The 20,692-nt window shown below is 38.1% G+C and overlaps 1 long non-coding RNA gene across 1 annotated transcript in view; it reads right to left on the bottom strand.

The window, feature by feature from the left end:
• Positions 1-1,611: 1,611 nt before the first annotated feature.
• The window catches only part of LOC135210736 (uncharacterized), a 35,350-nt gene continuing 16,269 nt past the window's right edge, over positions 1,612-20,692 (bottom strand). The window contains exons 2-3 of the long non-coding RNA XR_010313570.1: positions 1,967-2,066; positions 1,612-1,810 (exon numbers count right to left, since the gene is read on the bottom strand). This is a non-coding gene — a long non-coding RNA (uncharacterized LOC135210736). The remainder of the gene's footprint in view (positions 1,811-1,966; positions 2,067-20,692) is intronic.

The following is a 20,692-nucleotide window of genomic DNA, read 5'->3' as shown; positions in this document are numbered from 1 at the left end:
AAAAGAGAGAGAGAGAAAGAGAGAGAGAGAGAATGAACGCAAGTTTGAGAAAGAGAGAATAAACGTAAATCTGAGAAAGAATATACGCAAGTTTGAGAGAGGGAGAGAATATACGCAAGTTTGAGAGAGAGAGAGAATATACGCAAGTTTGAGAGAGAGAGAATTTTGCAGTTGTGTTGGTAGGATGATACACATCAAATTTAGCAACACCGAGTGTACCGATCAAAATCTTGGCAAATTAGAACACCCCAAGAGAGGAGGAATGCTTCAACCAACTGAAGAGAGCAGGTAAGGCAACCATTGATAATTTGATCCCCAGTTGCTTAATTCTCTTATTGTGGATGTCAGTCCTAATTAAGTTGTAAATGTTAGTACCATCCAGTGGTCCTTAGACTCATCAGTTGTGGATGTCAGTCCTATAGTAGATTCACATCAACCTTGCATCTGATGTCTAGGCCAATCCCTTACGACGCCCCTGATTGGCTGTTGATAAGCCAATCATAGGGCTGGAAACTCTCTCGAGAGTTCACAAGGGCAGGATCTCTGTTCCGCTTCGCCTGAAGGATACTTCTTTCAAATCTCTCGGGAGAGGGGGAACATACATCCTACCCATGTGAACTCTCGAGATAAAACAGTTTCCAGCCCTGTGACTAGCTTATCAACAGCCAATCAGGAGCGTCGTAAGGGACTGGCCTAGACATCAAATGCACGGTTGATGTGAATCTACTATAGTAATTAGGGTGTAGATGTTAGTACCAACCAGAGGTCCCTAGACTCATCAGTTGTGCCTTCCGAATACTAACGGCCGTGAAGCAACTAACAGCAATGAATAGCAATATTGACATCGATGTTTTGGACTCCAACCTAAAGGCAAGTCAACCTCCAGCCAACATCCTTTAATGAAAAATGCAAGAATACCGAGTCACTACAGAGCACAGGACATCGACGGAAGAGAAATTTCACCAGATACTATCTAGACCAGTGATTCCCAACGTGGGGCACAGGGGGGTAATTTGATTTTCAAGGGTGGGGGGGAGATGCAATTCGAAAATGAGTTAATATTGAATCTTTTTATAACAAGTCTGGGTGCGAGAGTTAATACATATGGTGTATATACAGTATGGATACTTTAAAATGTTTGTGTGTATGTAATGTACATGTGCTCTAGAAGCTTGTCTAAACAAAGTTCACTTTTTTAATAATTGAATTACATGTCACCAGAGGGAATAATTTTACAGCTTCCTGAAGCTGTTTTACACAGATGTTTGAAACAGGGTTTTTTTTAACTGCTCACGAGACAATTAGGAACTGTCAAGACAACCACTTTTCCCTGATAGACAGTCTAATCTGAAGACAATAAATATGAATAAATTAGGGAAAACAATTTCTGTGGATTCATGAGATTTGTCCACATGCACTTGACTATAAAGGAGCCAAGTCCTTTATAGTCAAGTCTAAATATACCAGGACAATTATGGCCGTCTTGTTTGCAAAATGTACGTACTGTACCAAGCAAAATGTCCCACCAGAAGTTAAGAGCACTGGACAGGGTACAACGCCATGAAGAAAAGTTTTCTAGTTCCTTCAAAAAACTGGAAACAGTATCCCGAATTCATACGTATCTATCCCAAAGCAAATGAGCTTCAGATTTCTTAAGATGTAAATAATGGAAAAAGTAAGATATAGTCACAGGAACACTTACTTCAAGCATGCCCTCTGGACTGAGAACCATACGAATCATTTCCACGATATTACGAACGATATCACGCCAGGGGCGGTGAACCCAACTTCCACCGAAAGCTTCAGTAACCTGGACGAAGAAAATCTGATTAACAGTGAAAAACAAAATAATAAACAGAGGATAAACACAAAATACACATGTTGGTGGCGTTGCAGACATTATCAAGAGCAGGCATTTCTGATAAATAATGAGGAAACAAATAGATATCATAATTGGGATACTTACGTTGCATTGTCAAAATTTTTGCCATAAAGAGTGCAGTCCACTCCATGGGTCCTTACTGATGAGATATGAAGACAGGTCTTCAAGCGTGGGCTGTTATCACCTAAAATCAAACAATCCCTATTAGGCACTTGAAAACAATGGTAGTACATTTCTCTCGCCAAACACAAACTACGAAAAGTACCAAATAATTAAAATAAAAGAAAATTAAAATACGTATAAGAATAAAAAAAAATTAAAAATCTATATTTGAAATATTAAACATGTACACAATGCGCTTGGATTATGGGATTTATATATTATTTAAGATCGATGACAGCAGACCTCATATGAGAAAAAGATATAGTACCATCTTTGGCTAGGCTTTTGAATGAAGATGGAAAATCGGGCAGTCATCCACTTCAACACACGTGTGTGTGTGTGTGTGTGTGTGTTAGCACTGGTAAGTGCTTGGGAAACAGAACTCCTCCCTCCTTTGTTAAGATGGTCCTAGCCAAGACGACCTTTAGGTCTTGGTCCAATGCATGGGCTTAATTAAGTACTCCAAGCGCATGCAGTAGTAGGTTCTCTGCGGGGCCACTTTTTTTATTTATTTTTTTTCATTTCCTCACTCTGTTCATAAGATTTTTCACGATGGTTGTTAAAGAGAGAGAGAGAGAGAGAGAGAGAGCTTCGTTTAAGGATAATTACTTTATTTTGACAGAGTTAGATTGCTATGGAACTGAGCCTATCAAATGCTATGTATTAATACGTGTGAACCCACGTAAGAAAAAAATATTATATATTGAGCTAGTGCATCCATATACCAGTGTACATATTCGAATGGATTAGGCTAATGCTTGCGTAGGTGTACCGCGTATATCAGTGGGTATTGACGAAAGTCAATAGATCAGTGTTAATGTTTATGGAACAATTTGCGTATAAATGAGGCGACTCGTACATTCATTCACACTGAATGGGAAAATGTCTTAAAATGTATGAAAAGGGATATTCTATGCAAATACAAGGAGAATGTTTATTATAACAAAAGAGCGACTTTATACAAACACAAGTTTAAGTATTTTAAAAGAAAACGTCTTAATACATGAAATGTAATATAGGAAAAACGCGTATGGATGTGTATATAAATGAAAGAAAGATCTAGTAATGAGTATCTATGATGAAACAAAGGAAATGTCATTCTATTTATATTTTAAAGTTTTGTAGAATTTAATATCCATGTATGTTGTTTCTTTTTTATTATTAAGCTGGCTTTAGGCCAACACGGGCACTTGCTCATTGAGCAGCCAGTAAGTCCTTTTATATGTTAGTGAATGGTTATGGATATATAAACATGAAAGCTTTTCATTACATTCATTGGTGGTCGTGCCAATACCCATGTATAATGGAAAGGTTGGCTGGTGTAACGTTCACAAAGCAAAATGAAAAGTGGTAACTGGGAATTGTAAAGCGAAGAAAATTGTAAACTGTAAAAAGCAGAAATTTTGGGATGTAAAAAGTGAGAATTGTGAATTGTAGAAAGTGACAACTGTGACTTGTAGAAAGTGAGAATTGTGCCTCGTACAACGTAGGAATTGTGACTTGTAAAAGGTGGGGACTGTGACTTGTAAAAAGCGGGAATTGTGCCTTGCACAACGTAGGAATTGTGACTTGTAAAAGGTGGGGACTGTGACTTGTAAAAAGCGGGAATTGTGCCTTGCACAACGTGGGAACTGTGACTTGCACAAGGTGGGAACTGTGACTTGTACAACGTAGGAACTGTGACTTGTACATGTTACGGAAGAATTTTGGCAATACTGATCAACCACGTCATATTCTCTCTCTCTCTCTCTCTCTCTCTCTCTCTCTCTCTCTCTCTCTCTCTCTCTCTCTCTCTCTGTCAAGTCATGGACACACTACAGTCACAGCTAGGGTAAACAACCGAGTGGACTAGCTGCGGCCACCTTAATCGTGTTCGGACCCACCGTCAGAAAAAGTACTTTAACACGTCCTGACACCGGAGAAGGGCACCAGTCACGAGTCTAATGTCTCGGGGTGTTGCTCCCACGACCTATGACTCGTGATTGGTGCCCATCTCCGTTGTCAAGACGTGTTTAAGTACTGGTAGTCATTTACTCTAAATGACTACCAGATACATAATTGACTACTAAGTGAAGATACATAGAGAGAGAGAGAGAGAGAGAGAGAGAGAGAGAGATACACAAACGCGAATAGATAAGTAAACCTGCTTAATTATCAGCTTCCAGCCGAATAATCAGCGGTTTCGTCGACGAAACAGGTTGACAGGTGATGCCATTATTCAGCCAGTCAGTTTCGACGTACCAAACTTGCTCACAGAAGGCTTCCCATAATTTAAAAAATCAAGATATTTAGGACATGAAAGCAACGCGAATATAAACCATTTGAGAAACCCTGTAACGAGTGATGTTTGTTAACAGCGCGTGTTGTTGAAAGTGGGTGTCACCACTGAGAGCGCTCGCGCGTACTCATGCAAATGCTCTTGGAGAACCACCATCAGCACCTACATAAGCATCATCATTCTCACTCAGTAACCCACGACAATAAGAAAGATACTAGAATGCTCTTTGATCCATCACACGGCCACAGGAAAAATTTACGAGTGGAGCTAAACCTTATTCAAATCAATTTCCAAAGTTACGAAACCTCTAACCACAAAATTGCAGCATAAAACGAGTAAGTATCCTATTTTAAAGCCTAAGAGACTATGAAAGATGGCTTTGCGGCAGAAGTGCATAAATAAAAACCATAAAATTACCGAAAATAAAAGCTCCAGAGATGCCTTTCGCATTGCAACTTTTTAAAAAATGCCATTAAATCTGAAAAAATTTGAATGAGTAAAAGTTAAAGCCTTCAGGGTATGACGACTTTTACCAACAAACACTAAAAATTTAAACTTTCAGCTTTATTATGATTGCATCAAAGATTTAGAAACTATTATGATTATGAGATCTGCAAGGAAAATGCTGATCAGAAAACGACAAACTCGTGTACTGAAGGACAGCATACACTAATTAACCTTCAGCCTGATAAATACCAGCGGACGTTAACAAAACGCTCGCAGAATGGCCAACTCAAAAAGGGTACTAACGACATACTGCAAGCTATAGCAAAGACTTCAAAAGTCGAAACTAGACTGCTTTAAAAAAAAAAAAAAAAAAAAAAAAACCGTCTGTCTCCGTACACCACAACTTGAGAAATGCTCGAGAAATCAGCGAAAATTTCCTCTTGGCCAATCACAGACCTCCACCACACCCAACCATGAAACCTTATCTATCGCCTTCTCTCATTGGCTGAAGCTATGAGCTTTGGTCAATGGGTGGAAGGCTTTGAAAGAGATTTCCCCATTGGCTAGCGAAACGGAAGAAGTAGATTTACAAATCTCTCTTCCCCTTCGATATGGGACCGCCTTGACTTGGTGAGGGGGCTCTTGAACCCCAGGAATTAGTTCCCGGGTTTGAGTCCAAGAGTCTCATATTTTTTGCATATATTCATTTGGAGTAATATTGTGGAATTTTCCACCTGTTGTAAAATTTATTGGACCTGACGAATGGGAAAAGATATCATAGCTGGGATTGGGGTTATATCCGAAGCTAAATAGTTGGAGCTGTGGTAGGATCATCAACTACCCAATAATAATTGGACCTGAGAGATATCAGATTGATAACTCAAGGGCAGAACTATTCTTCAGGGCTGGACCACGGATTCCAGGGGATAGGACTCTCTGCATTCTTTCCGGTTTGCCCATAACATGGTTAGGGTGGGGATGATTGTATTCTTGTAATATTCTCAGTCCTAGCAGTTGGGTTTGGCTTACACTTGCGCCACTTTAACCGTGTTGCGCCCTCCCCAGTGGGGTAGGGTAGGGACGCGGACATTTGGGAGTCGGCTCTCACTTGTGCCATGGTAGAAGAATAAACTTTATGAAAGGCTGATGATATTTTTAAAATATTTTCAGGTTTAATCTTTCTGATTTTTTTTAATATAAAGATTATATGACTAGTAACCATAAGGATTCTAGTACCCCTGGTCCCTTTGATGATGATTTGGCGCAGATGACGACCAGGGACATGAACTTGACCGTGGATATGGAATGCTCCAGTGGTAGTACTACCTCTCAGGGAGGTCATCATAAATTGAAAAGAACCCATTGTTGGAACACGGTAGATAGTTTGAGGGTGTTGCATATAAAGCACATTCCCTTGGAATGTGACTATGAGACGCTCTCCGTTTCGTTTGGTAGTTTTAGCAAAAAAGAAGAGTTGAGGATGAACTTTGATGAAAGTGAAAAAAAATGGGAGGCATGGCTGACTTCTGAAAAACATGAAGCTGCACTCAAAGCCAGCAGCAGTATCAATAACATAAAGATTTGTAAAAAGATTGTCAAGGGAGCACTGACCGACAGGGCTCCTAAAAATATGGATACTTACAGACCATCACAATTGGTGCAAGTGGCTCAGCCAAATTTGAATGACGATGACACTTTTGAAAGAACACCAAAACCTCCAATGTGGTTAGTAGTATCTGCTAGGGAGGAAAATTATAATTACTACAAATCTAGCAGATACATCCAAGAAAAATGTTGGCTGTATTGACATGGGGAACATCTCAAGGTTTGGCAAAGGCAGTGTCCTAATTCATGCTAAATTAGAGACACAGTCATACATGCTGACAATGAAGAAATTCGAAAAAGATGATATGATAAAAGAAGTTAGACCACACATGAATTTTAGGGTTTTAGGACAGTTGCGTACCTGGACATTTGCGTCCGGGACATTTGCGTACCTCCAGCATTATTTTGACGTTACCTTATTTTCTCTCTCTCTCTCTCTCTCTCTCTCTCTCTCTCTCTCTCTCTCTCTCTCTCTCCTCTCTCTCTCAATTACACCTTACCTTCATTCTAAACAAGCTGAAAGGTAGTTACCATAAATAATAATAATAATAACAATAACAATCTTTCCTAAAGCAAAAGGGTTGTTACTATAAATTAAACACAAGAGTTGCTTGGTGAACAAGCTGAATGATAGGTACCATAAAAAAAGCCATTCCAGTTCTCCCCAGCGTTGTGTACCACAAACATCTATTGGAATTAGGTTTTCATACATTATTTCTTATTTCGGAAATCATGGCTAAGTTCCGGAAATCTAACACTGGTGGAAAAATATTTGTGGACGAGGAAAATTACAGCTACCACTATCATAAGAAAAACTCTGATGAAACAAAAACATACTGGAGGTGTGTAGTGCGGTCTTGTAAAGCAAGAATTCATACAGTGAACGATGCAGTTACGGCACGCCACAATGTGCATTGTCATGGCTCCTCAGCTGCAGAAGTCAGAGCACAAGAAGCTATGTCCCATTTGAAAACTTCTTCAGTGTCAATATATGAACCATCAAGAAGTCTTATCGGAGAAACGATCGCTAAAGAAAATGAGTATTCCATTTCAAAACAGCCATGTTTTTCATCAACGGAAAGAAATAGACGTCAATGGAGACAAAAGGCACAGAATGCAGGCCCAATCCCACGGCAAATAAATAATTTTGAGATTTCGGAATCCTACTGTTTTCTCGCGACTGGGGAAGAAAAGTTCCTTGCGTTTGATTCTGGCAGAGATGACAAGAACAGAATACTGATCTTTGCAACCGATAACGGCTTAGCAGATTTAGCAAATTCTCCTAACTGGGCAGCAGATGGCACTTTTAAAGTCAGTCCATCAATATTTCATCAACTATATTGTATCCATACGCAAGAAGATACATTTGGTATTCCCAGAGTTTTTGCCCTCCTCCCGGGAAAGACAAAGAAAATATATATTCGTCTTTTCACATATTTATTGCAACTTGAACCGCAACTTAATCCAAAATCTTTATTAACTGACTTTGAGATTGGAGCTCAGAAAGGTTTTATTGAAAAGTTTCCAGAAGTATCTATATGTTCATGTCTCTTTCACTTATCTAAGTCTATTTTTAAAAATATCTGCGACCTAGGATTCAGACAACGCTACAAAGAAGATGAAGCATTCAATTTAAAAATCAGATGTTTTTCTGCATTGTCATTTCTTCCTTTAAGTGATGTCATTGAAGGTTTCATTGACTTATCTGACGATACTGATTTACCATCAGAATTTATCGCGTATTTTGAGATGACTTATATTGGCCAAGTAAGAGGAAGAAGAGGAATAAGGATGGAACCAGTTTTTGCTATACCGTCATGGAATGTTCGAGACAGAGTTATTAACCAGTTGCCTAGATCTAATAATAGTTTAGAGGGATTGCATAATGCCTTGCAATATTCTTTATCCTGTCAACACCCCTCTATTTGGAAGTTAATTGAAACATTGAAAAGGGAGGAGGCCATTGCGTTAAAGAAAAAAAGCGACTTTCAACGAGGAATTCTTGCACGGCAAAAAACAAAACTGGGCATTATTGGATAAATATTCACCTGAAGACAAGATCAAGTTTTTGAAAAGGATAGCTCACAATATTCATACATTTTGAATTATTTTTTAAACTTTAAATTTAATTTTTTTAACCTTTAATTATTATTACTTTTTGTTAAATTTGTAATATCTTTTTTTAAAACCTAAATAAATAAATTTGCAATTCCAACAAATCTATTTCGTTTAACCCTTTAATATTATTTGTGATTACTACCTTTGCTTTTTTATGTAGGATAATAATCTTTGAAAAAAGTCGGTACGCAAATGTCCAGGTATGCAAATGTCCAGGTACGCAAATGTCCGGTACGCAACTGTCCGGCCACCGAATTTTAGTTATGGAAAAGGAGTGGTATTCGATAGAGACCTTTGTGAACTGACAGAAAGAGAAATATTAGAAATCAGTCCAACATCTGTATGAAAGGTAAGAAAAGTTCCAAAGGCAAATATGGTCATTTTAACGTTTGAGGACTCTGATGTACCATCTTACATCAATTTTGGAAATGAAAAGGTCAAAGTCAAACTGTTTTCAATATGGCCATCCATCCATTTTGCAAAAACAATAAAGTATGTAATAATTCCTCGGCTCCTGAACATGGTCCTTGTTCGAAACAGCCAAAATATATTAATTGTGAAGAGAATCATACCCCATTCAATAAAAAGTGCAGCCGATATAAATATGAAGAGGCTGCTATATGTAAAGCTAATGCTGAACATATAAGTATTAGTTACGCCAGGAAGTTAATTGGTCAGACAAAGACCTATGCTATGGCTCTAAATTCTGTGGCCCCTATGAAAACAGAAGCACCTCTACTTGCAGTAAAACCAAGAACTACTGAAACCCAGTCATCTTATCTAGGTGATCGGCCGGATAGGGTTGAAGCACCCCTATCTAAAAAAGATGTACCTGCTGATATACTCTTCTCCAGTTGATGAAATCCTCTCTGTGTCTGTCCCATCTCTTCAGTAAGAAACCCTTGAAGAAATGGAACAAGAACAAACTAGAGGACCAAAGAGAGAGAGAAATCCTTCATCCTCTCCTCCACCTGCTCAAAGGATGGAGATATCCAAACCCCATAAAAAATGTAACAACAGTGAAGCCAACAGTGAGGATGCTCCTGCCCCTGAAACAACCAAGGAATCAAATTCCTTCGATAAAAAGAAAATAGTAGTGGGAGTCCACTCTCCTCCATATCAAAAAGCTAATAAAAAACATAATCATAAGCCACATATCTCAAGACAATCTAAAGAAACTCTTATAAAGTCCCATAATGAAAAAAAAAAACTAGTATAGATCAATATAGAATTTCCCTAGGTAGATCCTAGCACTAAAATTCAATCTGGACATTTTACAATGGAACTGTAAAGGACTAAGGACTCGTTCAAAAATTCTAGAGGTATAACTGAATGAGCATAACCCAGGGGTTGTATGTCTTCAAGAAACTCAATTGGAGGATTCAGTATACAATCCAGGTGTAAACTATGAAATCTACAAAATGAACCCCACTGATGGGAATCGCGCCCATGGAGGTGTTACAATAATTATTACTAAAGCATTGCAACATTTTATGGTTCCCTTGAACACCCAGCTTCAAGCAATTGCTATCCGGGCTACATTTGACCGTGAAATCACAATCTGCTCTCTTTACCTTCCCCCAAGATGTAGGTTCACTGTTGGGGACATTAAACTTTTTTACTACTTGGTGATTTTAATTCTCACAATCCACTTTGGGTTGGAGATTTTTTAGACACAGAGGGTAGGATCATTGATGACATTGTTAATAATAATGATCTTACACTTTTTAATGATGGTACTATGACATAACATAATCTCTACACAGGTGGTACATCTGCTATAGACTTGAGCATTTGCTCTTCTTCTCTCTATCTTGATTTTATTTGGCCTGTAGATGAGTCTCTACATGACAGTGATCACTTTCCCATTCATCTTAAGTTTGTGAGAAATGCCCCCTCGAATTATCCTGTCAAATGGAAGGAAAAGGAAGCAGATTGGGTAAAATTTCAAGAAGGCATTAACCTATCCCAGGAATTTGAAACCTTCAAATGCCATGTGAAGGCTTATGAGTACTTTGCCTCCGAAATATTGAATAGTGCTGAAAACTCAATACCTAAGACCAAAGGGAAACCACACAGACATGCTGTTCCTTGGTGGGATAAAACCTGTGGTAATTTGAGGAAAATTACCAGGGAATGTTACAGGCGTTATAAATCCAGTCAGTCTGCAACAGCAAAATTTATTTACCAACGATCTATGGCAAAACAGCGAAAATATTTTCAAAAAGTAAAAAGAGAATCTTGGCTTTTTTATATGAATGGCATAAATTCCAAGACCCCAACCAGATTCATCTGGAAAAAGATTAGAAAACTAAGTACAAATATGTTCCAACACCAACACCCTGTTTGGAAATCAATGGAGACCTTGTCACCAAGCCTAAAGAAGTTGTTGAAAAAGTAGGTGACCATTTCTCTGAAGTATCGAGTTCCAGGAACTATTCAACTCGTTTCCAGAATATTGGGAATTCAGCCATTTCCCTTAATTTAAATTCTGGAAATTGTGAATCTTATAATTCCAAGTTAACTTTGAGGGAATTGAGGGATGCTCTGTCATCATCTGTATCAGCATCACCTGTAATGATAACATTCTTTATAGCATGCTGAAAAATCTCCCAGAATCGGCTAAATCTTATCTCCTTAAAATCTTTAACAAAATATGGGAAACTGGTACTCTCCCCCCTTCTCGGAAGATTGTAATCATTGTTCCCATTAAGAAACTATTGAACGATCCTCATCTTCCTACAAGCTATCGGCCAATATCTCTTACAAGTTGTGTATGCAAATTGTTTGAGAAAATGGTGAATTCTAGATTGATGTGGCATCTAGAAAAAAATGGTTTGTTATCATCTGTCCAATTTGGATTTAGGAGAAATCGTTCCACTGTGAACCCACTAATAAGATTATCAAACTAAATTCAGCAAGGTTTCTCAAAACGCTGTCAGACTATAGGAGTCTTCTTCGACCTCGAAAAACCTTACGACACTACTTGGCGTTTTGGTATTATTACGCGGCTTCATGACATGGGAATACGAGGTAATATTTTAAATTTCATCAGGTCATTTCTTAGCGATAGACACATTAAAGTTAGAATTGAAAACACCTTGTCTTATGCTTTTGAGCTGGAGGAGGGTGTCCCACAAGGCAGTATGTTGAGTGTCACTTTATTTGCTGTGGCTATAAATAGCATTGTTGAATGTGTCTCCTCCAGTAAAGACATCTTTGTTTGTGGATGACCTTGCTATTTATGTCACTAGTTATGATGCTATTGAAGCTTGTAATTTTCTGCAAAAGTCAGTTAATGTAAATCAGCAATTGGGCTGATGACAATGGCTTTCAATCCTCCCCTAACAAAACTGTGGCAGTTCGTTTTACTAGGTGTACCCGAAAGGAAACCATCCCAAATATTAGGCTGAAAGACACACTAATACCATATGAGGAGGAGGTGAAGTTTTTAGGGATGATTTTTTTATAAGAGACTAACATGGGGTAGACATATTGACTCCTTGAAAATTAAGGTGAAGAAGACCCTTAACATTTTAAAAGTGGTTTCAGGTTTTAATTGGGGTGCTGATAAGAGGTCACTTTTACGGTTATACGGCTCTTTATGTAAATCAAACCTTGAGTATGGTTGCCAAGTCTACTCTTCAGCAAGTGCAAGCAAACTTAAGGAGTTGAATGTAGTTCATCGTGCTGGTCTGAGAATATGCTCTGGTGCATTTGAAACATCTCCAGTTGAAAGCTTATATACCGACACAGAAGAGCTCCCTCTAGACTTACGTCGAGAAGAACTAGGACTGCGGTATATGTTCAAACTAAGAGGTTCCCCAGAAAACCCTGCAGCATCTATTCTTAACCAAAACAATCTACAGCAGTTTGCAAATGCTAAAGCATCCAAGTCTTTTCATGTGAGAATAAATGCTGCAGTTGACAGTGTGTCTATTAAAGATAAAAAAAATTAAGGCAATATCTTGCTCTAAGTTGCCTCCTTGGTTGACCCCAGAACCATCGGTCTGTCAAAAAACTGTGGTTAAAAAATCTGTTAATGTCCAAGAAGTGAAGGCTTGTTTTCTTGATCATGACCGAAAGCATTCGGGTTCTGTTAAACTTTTTACTGATGGATCAAAGACATCAAGTGGTGTTGGTTGTGGGGCAGACTTTCAAATAATGCGTCCATTTTTACAGCTGAATTAACCGCATTACCCAAATCCCTTGAGATTGTTTCTACTCTACAGGGTAACAATTTCACCATTTACTCAGATTCTTATAGTGCACTCATGGCCATTAAGCAATATAACCCTAAACATCCAATTGTTCAACGTATTCAAGAATGGTTATATAGGCTTGCTTCCAAATTCAAATCAGTCCATTTTTGCTGGATTCCTGCCCATGTAGGTATTGCTGGTAACGAATTTGCTGGCCATGAAGCAAGAGATGTCATTGCCAAAGAAGACATTCTCTTCCACCATATTCCTTCCACTGACATGAAATGGACTATTCTTTCATATGTTAAAAATAAATGGCAAGCACCTTTGGTCGTCTCCCCATCTGACCAAAAATTAAAAGTACAGGAAGATCCGACAGTATTGAACATTGGCCCTCTGGTTTCCAACAAAATCGTAGGGTAGGAACTGTATTATGTCGTCTAAGAATTGGCCATACTCGATTGACCCACTGATTCCTCTTGGAGGGGGTACCTGCACCAGTCTGTATGCAGTGTGACTCTCCTCTTACTGTGGAACACATTATATTACATTGCCATAGGTATTCTGCGGCACGACAGAGACATGGGTTAGTAGGCAGGGATATAGCAGAACTGCTTGGTCCGGATGTAGCTGTTAATAGAATTGTTGGGTTACTTAGAGACATTAATCTTTATAATGAAATTTAATATTGACCTCCCGGTACGCTGCAAAGTGTAGTGTATACACTAGAAGTTGTTTATATGTATACATTTTTTATTCTTGTTTGCACACTCGAAATGCGAAGTTATAATCTTTATGGCGGATATCCGTTTTTATCATAGTTTTAAAATCGCCTGTATTTATTTAGTTTATAAAATCATCAACATAAATATTCATGTCAAACCAATTTCACTATAGCGCTGAATAATCACTATGGATTCCAGTGTTTGGCTTCAAGCCTAAAAAATTTCATATTCATTAAAAATCTCTCTCTCTCTCTCTCTCTCTCTCTCTCTCTCTCTCTCTCTCTCTCTCTCTCTCTTTTAAGGGATCACTGTCACCTTCAGTAATCAAACGAATATTCCATAAGCAAACAGTTATAGAATGAGATGCTTAAAAGATTGATTAACACGTAGCTTAATACAGAAAAAGAGTAATAATCTGAAACTGAAATAAAAAACAAAAATATGGGAATTTAGTCAACGCTAAACACTGGAACTCAATTTTTCAAATATTGAATAAAGAATTTAATCAACATTTCCGTAAACAATCAGTAATTCAGTAAATATGCACATGAGATAGCGTAATCATTGATATAAAATATATTACTTTGATTAAAATTTAATAAAATCAAGACCTTAAAAAACAAAGAAATTGTTGGTTTAGTGCTATAAAACAAATGGACTACCAATAGATTACGGGAGTCAACAGTAGGACCCAATGATCCACGTCTTTGGCGTACTATATTGTGTTCATGGCAGCCAATTAGCATACGTTCAATTATGAGAGTAGAATTACAATGCACACAGACTGGTGCAAGTCCCAACCCCTCCAAAAGGAACCTGTGGGTAAAGAAAATATGTCCAATTCTCAGTTCGTACATAGCTTGATGGCCAATGATCGATATTATGCCGTATTTTCTTATACTCTTCGCTATTAGTCAGCTATGGGGAAGACCAACGTGCTTGCCAGTTATCTTTACTGCGAGATCAAACAATCCTTTATATGTGTGTATGAGGAGTGTGGGGAAATGCAATGATATCACTAGTAACCACATCTGCTTCTTGATCAACAAGTTCATTATCTTGACTACCTACATGAGCAGGAACCCAGCAGAACTGGACAGATTAGATTTTTGAGCCTGTAACCATTCCTGGATTCGCTAAACTAAACAATAGGGTAGTAAAAGTTACATGGTCGTTAATGCACTGAACAGATCTGTATAGATAGTAAATTTGCTACCATGTAGGGTAGATACTTCGAGAGATTTGGCTAAGGCTATCCACTCTGCTGCCAAAACAAAAGCAACGTCAGAAAATCCACTTGAATAAGAACGATTGTTTTAAACTACTGCACAACTAACTCCATAAGAGTTGTTAAGAGCCGTCAGTATATATTTTCTCGGAATCTAAATGCAATAGAATCATGCTCCAACAACCGAGTCTTTACTTCTTGATGAGAAAGTGATTTCTTAACTGTTGTTTTGCTGTATACTGGTACTCTACACTGAACCACGGAGGCAACTTGTTGCAACCACCTTGATTTTCTGATTTTTGAGAATGAGTTGTCAGCTGGAGCAATGAACCTCACAGGAAAAGGTTTGGAAGTCCTAGCAGGATTTGAAGTTGAACCACTTAATTGCATCATATATCTCTAACCATCGCTTCCTCTTGTCTTAAGACTAAGGGTAATTCATTATTGTTAACATACAAACTTTCAACAGGTAGCATCTTGACAGTTCCAGACCAGAGCCTAAGACCAGATTTGAACTCTGAGGGCAGTATGCACAACCACCCCTAGATCCACTGAGCAATAGGGTGATAAGAGTTATGCTCTGATGGTCACTAATGCACTATACGAATGCGAATAGACAGTAAACTTACTACCGTGTAAGGCATATGATGCCTCAAGGGATCTGGCTTGGCTAAGGATGTCAGCTCTTCTGATATATGGACATTAACTGTTGCACAACCAACTCCATCAGACGTTGTAAAGCTCCGGAAATCGCACCTGTACCTCTTGATCCAAAAATGGTTTCCTAATGGTTGTTTCGCTGCATACTGATAGAACCAACCAAGGCGGTAACTGGGGCAGCAAACCACCTTGACTTATTGTTTTTTGATGGACTTTCAGATTCGTGGGAGCCAACATTGTTTAGAAACATAAGCAACAGGATTTGAAGTTGAACCATTTAATTTCATCATATATCCCAACCCCAACTCCTTTCATCTTAAGTCTAAGGGTAGTTAATCAGTGTCCACATGAAAGCTTTCAAACATTATGAATTACTTCAACTTTCTTTTGCTTGCACATGAGATAAGTAAACATGGCAACCTTAATCAAGTTATGAGTGACATAAAGAATTGTTTAACCAGTCAAAACCAGAAATTACTTTTAAAATGTTGAAGATTTTTTCGCCTTCAATTTAAATATGTTAGTATATATAGACTAGGTTAACTTTCTATCAAAAAGCATTCCCAGAAATTTAACCTCTTCCTCGTACGGAATGAGAGTATATTTCATTTAAGGAGAAAACCTGAAACTTTTTTTACATCAGCCCATTTAACAGTAACTGACCTTTGCAGATAATTGCATGTAGAAACAGTACCATAAACAGGAATATAAGCACCTACCTAGATAACAAGTGGCTTTACAATTACATCATGTGAAAATAGTGAGAAGAAATAGAACCGTTTTAAAACAATAAAAGAGAAGATATTAGCCTGTCATGCATCCCTCCACCAGTGATACCAAAGAGCTTACTCCCAGTGTCCACTCCATAGCCTACCACGAGGGGAGAGCACCAATGTGATTAGCATGGCTCAAGTGTAAGCCCAACCCACTTGATGGGACCCAGAGTATTAAGTAAACACAGTCATCCCCACACTAATCATCTTGATGAAAAAACCGAAGAGAATGCCGAGAGACCCACTCCAAAAACCAACCACCACCTGGAATCCAAAGGCTTGTTCTGAGGAACTGTCCCGCCCTTGAGAGAGCAATGTGGGTAACATATTGGTATCTCTTAGGTCCAAACATGAACTGGTGGTTGACGAAGCTACCACCATTGGCTTTGAAGATGAACTGCAATCCCATCAATGTCATCTTTTCTCAAAATCCCGAAAGTGAACGAGAGTAGACCCAAGACTGAACGATAAAAAAGCATTAAAGGAGAGAATGGAGTAACAAAGGAGTACAAAGATTTTAAAGGTGCAACGAGAGTAAGAGGGGATGAAAAGTACGATGGAAGAAAGAGAATATGAACAGAGGTAGAGTGAAGGGAATGAAAGGGGTTTCAGCTCCAAAGAAGCCAATGTAAGGCCTACAGTACACCACGTGAGATGCACTAACGGTACAAGGCCCCTGCGGTGTCAATCAGGGGAATATGGAAGGCTGTATTTTATATACTGGCAAATATTAATGTAACGTTTTTTTTTGTCACAGATCATTGCTGATAATAAGGCTTTAGTTTTTGATTACACAAAAATCTTATGCCTATTTCGTCAAATGTGTAATGTACTGTGTCAAGATTCATTTATTTAGTTTTATGACTTAGACGTCAACTGTCAAGATTATTCAAACAAGATTCATCTCTCTATCAAAAATGAAGAATACCCCTCATGGAAAACTTGTAAGTTGTCAAATAAGATGACCAGAAAACTTAAAAGTTATTTATGAATAGAATTAAAGAACTGGAGTTTGAAAATAGAAACTGATAAAAATATAAGTTTAATTTCATATCTAATGCTTGACTGGATAGGCAGCTGAAAAGTGAGTTAGTGCACCTCAAACAAGGGACAACTGACCAACCAGTACTTATCACATGAAAGACAAAGATAGAGGCGATGGATCAGTTCGACATTGTATTCCTATGAGCGAAACAGCGTTTTGAATACAATCATTCGTAGTCAAGGAGGATCGCAAATACGACTAAATGCAACAGAATATAATGTCGGAAATACCTCATTTTCACCTGGATTACCTGTTGCCTAAACGACCATAAGACCCACCACTGCTTTTGGCAATTAAATCGAGATGCTCGTGCAAGCAAAATTTCCTTTACCTTGAGGGAACAGTTTGAAACATACGTCGCCAAAAATCAAATTAAATACAAGTGTACCGAACTGTAAAGAAATGCGATCAACTACCACTTAGGAAAAGAGTGGACCTAACAAGTGTCAACCCTTAAAGGTGTTTATTTTTTTCAGCAATTTAACAGGATGTCCGTCCAAGTGGTTGAAGTCTTCCTGCAAATATCTGAACAACTTTTAGAATTAAATTTTTTTCATTATTGTGCTAGAATTTGAGGCATTAAAAAATTCCTTGTTATATATTTCTTTCAAAATTCCTCGCTATAACTTTCTGAATAATTAGTGAAATGACAAAAAATTCACCGAAGAGTTCACATCCTAACTGAGGGTTTTAGGGAGAAATAATTACTGACAACGAAAATCTGGTGAGATGAGATATCCAGATAAACTCAAAAATTTGGTATAACATGGTTTCATGTAGTTCATTTTGCCTCATTTGAGTCAGCCGTCCTATCTACAAAATTAAACTAACAATCCAACTAGTATCTAAATTAGGCATCACATGGTTTTAAACGGGTCATTAATTTGGTCTTTTTTGGGTAACTCGCCCTACTAATAAATTGAAACCAAATATATAACTAGCATGGAAATATATAGTACCACATTGTTTCATATGGGTCATCCATTTGGGTCCTACCTCCAAAGTTAAACCAAATATCACGCTACTATCAAAATTTGGTATCACATGGTTTCATATGGGTCATTAATTTGGCTTTATTTGGGTCACCTGTCCTACCTAACAAATGAAACCAAATATCCAGGTAATATCGAAATTTGGCATCACCTAGTTTCATTTGGGTCATTCATCCTACTTCCAAAATGAAACCAAACGCTACCAAATGAGTCTTTTATGTTATCTGGATAAAATTTTATAAAACTGGAGTTATGGTTTTTTTTTTTTTTGCACAAAATAACAACGGTTTTCGGTACTTTGAAGCCTATATTTTCAGGCTTTGGTACTAATAAAAAAAGTATATAAGTGGAGGCACTTGGTCACGTGCCGGGCCCCCACCCCTCCCGCCACCATGGATATGAATAATAAAGTATTGTTTTCTTTCAATAAATCAATATTAGTAGTAAACATTTACTTTGTTAATTATTATTTCAACAACAACAAAAACAGCAACGGCAATAACAAATATTACTAATATTGATATATATGTAACGTATATAAGTGCCCCCACCCCCTCCCCCCTACACGAAAGATTTCTAGATCCACCACTGCTCGGAGCGAGACTACAATATAATCAGTCTGAAAAAAAAATTACAGAAACTTAGATAAATTTATTCTAGTTTACCCTTATATTTAGTTTTCTATGTTTCATGAGTCACGGAAACCACAGAAAACGTAGCGAGTATAACCCAGTTAGAATTCCCGATGACTATAAACAACAATTTTTTCGCCCATCCACTCTCTTTCATGCTGAATAAATATTTTCTATATAAATTCTTATATGCTGGAAAATACGAAAACAAAAGAAGATTGCAGAGCAGAGTACCACAAGAGACATTTCACTGCCAGTCTCTCCCCACCTTCCATCCACCGGATACCTATGCCAATAGTATACAAATATTCTATTTCAATGAGCAGTCTGTATAGAAATCAAGATGCTGCCAAAATTTCATTACATTCAGATAAGTTTCCATGAAGTTATAGCTACGTAGCTGAAGATCTTTACAAACTTTAAACGCTATTTCCTGGAAACAAGATTTTTTAGCACTCCACAGGCTTCACGCCCCACAATTTTCATCCATTATGAAAGTAAAGTTAAACTGAAAACCAAGAATTTATGATTATCTTCCACAGGGGTCGCTTCGATACTGACACTGGCTGGTATTAGACTTCAGCTGAAGGCAACACTGGTCCTTGTTCTTAAGAGGTAACGTAGAGGGAATTAGGAGGCCTGGCGTGGCCCTAAGGTTTCTGAGACGTTGAGACATTGAAAAATAAGTTCTCAGACCAGTGCTTAGGATAATGTTATTTTGAGCTTTAAAAGGTTGAAATTCTGGCGAGTAGATGAGAGCATTGAATTGAATTGAATATAGTATTTAGGCCAAAAGCCAAGCACTGGGACCTACGGGGTCATTCAGCGCTGAAATGGAAATTGATAGTAAAAAGTTTGAAAGGTGTAACAGAAGGAAAACCTCGCTGTTGCACACTGAATCACTTGTTAGGAGAGGTGGAAAGTAAAATGGAAGAAATGGAATACGAAAGGAGGTACAGTAAAAGGAAGAAAAGGGGTTGCAGCTAGGGGCCAAAGGGACGCTCCAAAGAACCTTCAGTAATGCCTACAGTGTACTGCATGAGGTGGACTATCGGTATCACCCCCACCCCCTACGATGGAAGGCACTGAAAATCAGTGCAAAATAAAAACTTATTGAGTAATTTACTGGCAAGATCTTTGGCTGGGAAAGGTTTATTACTTTAGGCTTCCTGACTTTTGATAACAAAGTCAGGCACATTCTGCATTATAAAAACCATTATAAAAAAGGTGTAGTTTTTCTAACTTTAAAGCGAGTTATATAAATGTGTTTTAATTCTTCTAAGTATCAGTCACTTTTTTCTACCTTCCCATACCTATACAAGCAGGGGAAATACACGCCACAGGACTAGAGATAGTGTTAGGTCCGAGTATGCGGATGACTTTTGGCGCAAAATGAGGAAAAGGGTAATATTAGTAAATACTTCGGAAGAAATTGAAATGGCGATCCCATCTTTAGATGTTAGCTAAAAAGGCCGGGGACGCGATCAAATGTAAGGTATATGGGAAAGCAACCCACATTAGGTCACACATATGCAAATTTTCAAGCCATAGCTCAGGAATAAAAGTAGGCACGACGAGTCTTATAATCAGGGCTTGCAGAATCTGTTGCCCGCCATATTTAGAGGTGGAAGTGGACTACCTAAAGGGTAGTTTTAAGGATTTGGGCTATCCTAATCACAAGTGAGAGAAGGACCACAGTTAAGCCAGAAGGCAATTTTACGTGGGGGAATAAACGGACCATAAAATTTACAGTATTTCCGAACAGCAAGATTCAACGGCTCACAGGTTAGAATATCATAATTGGTAGGGAAGTATAAAAATAATACTACAAGGTACAAACTGGTGAGAAACTGCTCGCCTGGAGAGGGGAAAGAGAGAGAGAGAGAGGTGGGTTATACGTTGTACCATGTAAGGAATATGGGCAACATACTTAGAACAGACCA

This window comes from Macrobrachium nipponense, chromosome 4 (genome assembly GCF_015104395.2).
Source record: "Macrobrachium nipponense isolate FS-2020 chromosome 4, ASM1510439v2, whole genome shotgun sequence".
Lineage (NCBI taxonomy): Eukaryota > Metazoa > Arthropoda > Malacostraca > Decapoda > Palaemonidae > Macrobrachium > Macrobrachium nipponense.
This window is presented reverse-complemented; position numbering and strand designations above follow the sequence as displayed.